Source organism: Cucurbita pepo, chromosome 3 (genome assembly GCF_057944985.1).
Source record: "Cucurbita pepo subsp. pepo isolate OVF chromosome 3, ASM5794498v1, whole genome shotgun sequence".
Classification (NCBI taxonomy): Eukaryota; Viridiplantae; Streptophyta; class Magnoliopsida; order Cucurbitales; family Cucurbitaceae; genus Cucurbita; species Cucurbita pepo.
In genome coordinates this window covers 5,822,775-5,828,834 of record NC_141800.1, presented here as the reverse complement: position 1 = coordinate 5,828,834, position 6,060 = coordinate 5,822,775, and the positions used below count along the sequence as shown (strand labels likewise).

General features: G+C 41.9%; 1 long non-coding RNA gene across 1 annotated transcript; it reads left to right on the top strand.

The window, feature by feature from the left end:
* The first annotated feature begins 4,088 nt into the window (after nt 1–4,088).
* Nucleotides 4,089–6,060, top strand: LOC111811367 (uncharacterized). Its single transcript, XR_015420448.1, has 3 exons — nt 4,089–4,611; nt 4,721–4,776; nt 5,751–6,060. It is a non-coding gene; the product is annotated as an uncharacterized LOC111811367 (long non-coding RNA).

Here is a 6,060-nt window from a genome sequence, read left to right as displayed (position 1 = left end):
AATCATACGGCCTTGTGGCGCATCCATCAAGTGTCTGATTGATACCTTAATTTGGTGAATTTTCATCTTTCATATAGACAGACTTAACTCCAAAGTCGCATGTCAAAACTCATATCGAAACTCCAACTTTTAAGGTTATGGCTTGGGAACTTACCCTAGCTCTCTTCGAGCTTATCTTCGGTACTCATGTCACCTCGTTCTCTCTAACCATGCTTATGCCTCAATTTTTATTTAAGGCACACTCTTCTTGGTGTGTTAGATGATGCATCTCCTCCTTAGGCGCATTATAGCACTTGTTTGTCTCAACCCTCATGTGGCCAGATGGGTGCCACTTGAGGGTCGTCATCTTATCGGTCTGCGTGTGGAGGTCACAACCTATTATCTTCGTAGCATGGTTGTGATACTCTGCCCCACTTAAACTAGTCACCGTCCTCGCTGACTTACTCGGAGATACAATTGCATTGTGGATTATGACACTCTTCCCCACTTAATTTCGATATCATCTAGATGACGATCCAAACATTTGACTAGCCGTTAACTTGACCCACTAAATTTTTTCGTGCTCTAGAATGAATATAGAAACTTGTGTACTACTTATGGGTTATCCCACTAATGAACCTTCTCTCAATCTCCAAGACTCAGTTCTCTCAATCTCCAAGACTCAGAGCATAAGCACGAAAAAAAACACAATTGTCCAATGGTTGTGGATTATCCCACTTGGGACCTAACTCCCATACCCAACCTGGAACCCAACAGATAAACCATGAAAAAACTAGTATCCACTTCTCTTCACCTGAGTAAGGGGGAGTGCGCCCTAAACGTTGCCGCTTTGGGCTCAACCATCATATTCTATGAGTTGCACATAGATCTGTATCACGACATTTTCTCATCATTACCACATCCCTTTTACAGTAGCAAGATGAGCTTGTGTATCACGACCTTTTCTTGTCATAGTCACTACCCTTTTAGGAAGCAAGGTCGGTAAGCTTGTAACATAGTCCCGTGTTGGCACTACACTTCAGCCAATTTCTTAATTGACCATCTTTATGTGGAAAACGCTACACTGATACTTCTCTAGTCTTGTTACAACTTTGTTCTCTATGTCGCTCACATCTTGTCTAATGCTCTCTTCTCGAGCGAATGCTTGTCTCAACACTCTGGTGAAGTCACCCACCTTAGACACTATACAATGGCTCAAGGAATACATGTGTGTTCGATTCTTGGAGCACTTCTAAGAGGTAAGCAACCTTACTCAACTTAATTTCTCTCTCGTAGTGATGTCGTCCACCCATATGGACTTGCATTGTGCACAATTTTGCACTTGGCTGGTGCATGTCTCATCTGACCCTCAACTGCTTTACTTGCAATCGTTCGCATTATTCCTCTTCCGTGAATGGTTCTTTCGAAGGCACCCTACTTGATACAACTTCTGATTATCTATTGCCTAATTCAAAATTCCAAACTCTTGACAAATGAGCTTGCTTCTTGCTTCACTTAAGACTCATCTTCAAAGAGTTTGGCTTCGAGCCACAAAGCTAATCTTGATTTTGACTTGCCACTGTCCCGTCCAATTTGGCTCTCATGACATACTTGCAAAGTCTTTATTCAACCTTCGGGTTCGTTTTCTTAATTGTCTTGTTTGACATAAATACGCAAAGCGTGGCTCTGATACCAATTGTCAAAATCGTACATTTTAAACCTTGCAGCATCATGATCTTCATGCGCTCATGACAAGCCTTAAGGAAAATTCAAGCCTCATTCACATTTTTCACCAGTCTTTGTAGCTTCGTCAGACCGTTGGCAAGATTCTCCTGTGCCAACTGAACACAACTCGTGCAAAATTAACCGTTTGCGATTCTAGCAGCTAAACATGACTTGGCCTCAGCTGCAACTCTAGCCAACTTGCCTCTACACTAGGCCAAGTCATCCACCTCGACCTTACCTCTACACTAGACCAAAGTATCTTATAATGGAACGTCGCATCTCATCATCATCTTGGTTCACAACAACACAACACATACATCGTGATGTCATCCCATGACTTGGGACAACTTGACCATCTTGGCTTGTTCAGACATGTCTACTAGAACCGACACATGTGTCGCTTATCTCATTGGAACATCTCGAACATCCATCCATCTGGATTCTCATTGGGACATGAATCCTCTAATGACCGTCTCATATCATTTACAAACTCTGTACTAGATGGTTGCTGCATGGACCAACCTCTGACACATGGGCTGAGGTGCAATATTGACACACTCATGTTGTCCGACATTGTACTTGAAAGACCCACTCCAAATAAAAAGGCTTGAGATGCTCGTCTCAATGATTTCCCATATTGTGACGCATGTACATGCCACAAGGTAGTTCACTTAGGCCACAGAGCCCATGGGTGGTGGAATGCTGACACCATACCTTCTCCTATACTACATTTTAAGGCATTTCTAACCAAAGTTTGGGTTGGTTAGATTCGTAACCCAACCCAACCTAAAAAATTTTACAATCCAACCCAATCCGAAATTTTCGAGATGGGTTCAGGCTGTTCCAAATTTTTTTTTTTTTTTTTTTTTTTTTTTTAAATTTTTTTAGTTGTGAATCAGCTACATGACCTAAAAGTTTAATTTGTTATCAACCTATCAAACTTTTAGTTGTTCAATGGATTCAAAACTCCTTTGAACTAAAAGTCGTGATACTGTTCCCTAAAACAACTACCACATGTAAACTTTTAGTTTAAAAGTACTAAACCCTCTGTCAAGTGGATATTACCACCTATTTTCAGTGAGGCTAGATAAATATCAATCCACACCCTTCTCTTAACTCCAATGAATTTGTCTCTTCTCTTCTTTGTTTATATCGTGATAGTATTAATATTAAACCATTCAAATTTACTTCATCGATTGTGTCCATCCTCATAGAATTAGAAGTGACTCTTAATTTAGATTGGTGATGACCTTGAGCATTATCCATGGCATCATCATAAAAATTTCGAAAATTAAAATGATATGTAATTCAATTTGTAACGAGTACCACAATTATGAATATCAACTTATTAATTTTGTCAACTGAGTCGCAATATTTGTCATACTTAATTTTCATATTTGAACTCATTGTACTTGAACAAGTACTCATATTCGTACTCTAACCCGAAAGTTCATAAAAATAAGAATTAGAAGTTACATGTAAACAACTTCTTGTCATTATAGTGACATCATAGAAGACCTTAAAAACTTTAGAAACACTGCAACATTTTTTCAATCATTAATTGTTAGTGAACCTATTATTTTATTTCCATGAACCCCTTATTTGAAATACTCAACATAATCTAATTTTTCTTCTTTTAACACTTCAAGGTTTTTTTTAAAATTTTAAGACATGATCAAACCTGTGAAATTCCATCTAGTTGCCACATCTAAACAAAATGCTTTACATTCAATTTTTTCTTGTTAAACACGATTTTTAAATTTTGTCAATCTCTTGGGGATGATCAAACATAAGTCACTGCATGGCAAAAACTAGAAAGGTAGTCATGCATTTCTTTAAGCCCTCATTCACAATCAAATTAATTAGGTGGGCACAACACCTAATATGTAATATTTCTCCATTTAAGACAAATGAATTCTAACTTCTAAGCCTTCTTATAATATACAAAATAGCATCATTGGAACTTGCATTATATCAACTATAATATAGAAAACTTTATCGATACCCCATTCCAATAAACAACTCACAATAATCTCGTCAATCGTCTCTCCCATATAGTTAGCAACTTGACAAAAGTTGAGAATTCTTTTAAACAAATTTCATTTGGAATCAATAAAGTGTGCAGTGACTACCATGTAGTTAATGTTTTGCAACGAATTCCAGGTATCAATGGTAAAACAAACCCTCTTAAAATGACTGATTAAAAAATATTTTAACTTTTTTTTGTTCACCATCGGGTTGAAATATATCTCTAGCAATGGTTACTCTTGAGAGAGGGTCAAACCTAGGACATTTACTCTTGCAAGAAGGTCAAATGTAGGTGTAACGGTAAACCTTCTGAGGAGAGAGGAGAGAGGAGAGAGAGAGAGAGAGAGAGAAAAAAAAAAAAAAAAAAAAAAAAAAAAAGGCCCCCGCCGAAAATCACGAGATTTCGGCGGGATCCACTCAGGCTCCCATAAACCCTAGGAGTGGCCACCTCCTTTAGGGAGAAGGGAGCGCTAGTGGGGTTTGAAGCAGGAGGAAGCCGACGCGCCACCGGAGAACGGACGAGCGACGACGCATCCACCGACGACAATAGCCAAGCCCTGCGAGTTGGACCGTCGGGACTTTTGGACGAGGAAGACGCAGCGCAGGCGCGGGTCGACCCCCGGCATTCGGCGAGACCTCTCAGCCCGCGTTCGGACACCACCCCAGGGCCTCGTCCCCTTTGTGGCCCAAACCGGAGGCGTTCCAGAAACCCTGCGCCGGCGGTGTTCGTCGCAGCCATCGGTTTCTGCTCCACCGGCGGCTTCGCGAACCTCCGGCTCGGCTAAGTGCGGCTTGGCAGCTCGACATCCGAATAGTATACCGATTCCTAGGTTTTCGACCCTTCCGAAGCCATTTCCGCCCTCGTTTCAATCATTTGAGGTCAGTATAACTCCATGTGTGACAAATAGCTTGCGATAGGGACGTACTTGGTAGCTAGACACGGGGGATAGTTGTGAAGGCGCTCTAAGTGTATCATGTTGTCTTATAGGAGGTAGTTAGGCGCTGGAGTTAGCGTTGTGGGCGACTTCGGTCAAGGCCAAGGAGGTAAGTAACCTTACTGTTGGCGTTAGTTTTGTATGTATGTTGGTGCGTGCCCTGTGGCCCTTGCATGCACCATATGTTGTTGCTGTATGCTAGGTTAGATGTTTCTTGCCGTGAAATGCTATGCATGCTTTGTTTATGTATGTGATTCTTGCAGTGAATTGCTATGTATGCCATGTTTATGAATATGATGTTGTGACGCGTTTTGTCGCCCTGTATGTATGATGAGCTTGATTGACATGTTATGATTGTAATGAGAACCCCACATGCCATGAATAAGATGACTAGTATGCTAGGACATGCTTGCTCAATGTGGACCCGGTTATGCTATGTTATGCTTGCCTAATGTGGACCCGGTTATGCTATGTTATGCTTGCCTAATGTGGACCCGGTTATGCTACGTAATGCGGCGAGGGGATGGAGCGTCGTATGTGTAATGCCTTGGAGGTAAACCTTAAGAACCTCATGCACGCTATGGTTGGGGCACTCCCCCATTATGCTACGGATGGTATGGATGCGTATATTCGATATTGTGTTCGCCACGATATCATGCAGGCCCTCCTTTGTCCGTGGCGTCCGGTATTGTATGTCATACATACCCGACCAAGCTAGGCCCAGGGAGTTCGCTTGCGAGCTCGCCTGGTGGGCCCACAATCACACACGTGGGCCATGTGTGGGAAATTACCATGCATCCACCCCCGCCCGGACAAGGCAAGGGCCTAAGGCCATGGGAAGGAATGGAAGACAAACATCTCTCTCAGTTCCGTTCTTCTAGCAGTGTGCGACATGTATGGTAACGATGTGCGACATGTATGGGTATTCTGTGTGACATGTATGTGTGTTGTGTGCGTCATGTAGATGTACTGTGTGCGACTGCTTGTATCCGAATGTATGAATATATGTTTAACCCCAACAGTGGGGCGACTTACTGGGTATTTTATATAATACTCAAGCCTCGTGCTACCAATATTTTTCAGGAAAGGGCAAGGCTCCCATGTACGGGTGACGGTGGATGAGGCGAAGGGCCATGGAAAACTTGAGGAGGGTTTGTTGTGTCGTAGCGCCTGTTGAATTCTCTTGGGTTCTTAGTCTTACAAATTGTTTTCTTTAGTCTCTGTTGATTACTTCTAGGCAAGGTTGTCGCAATTGTTTTTCCTAGGTATGAACTGCTTAAATTGATGAATGCATTTTCGTTATCGAGACTGTTTCCGTGTGAACTCTTGTCCTGTTGATTTGATGAGTATAAAGTAACGTCGCTAATTAGGGTGGAGAAAATTAGGGGCGTTA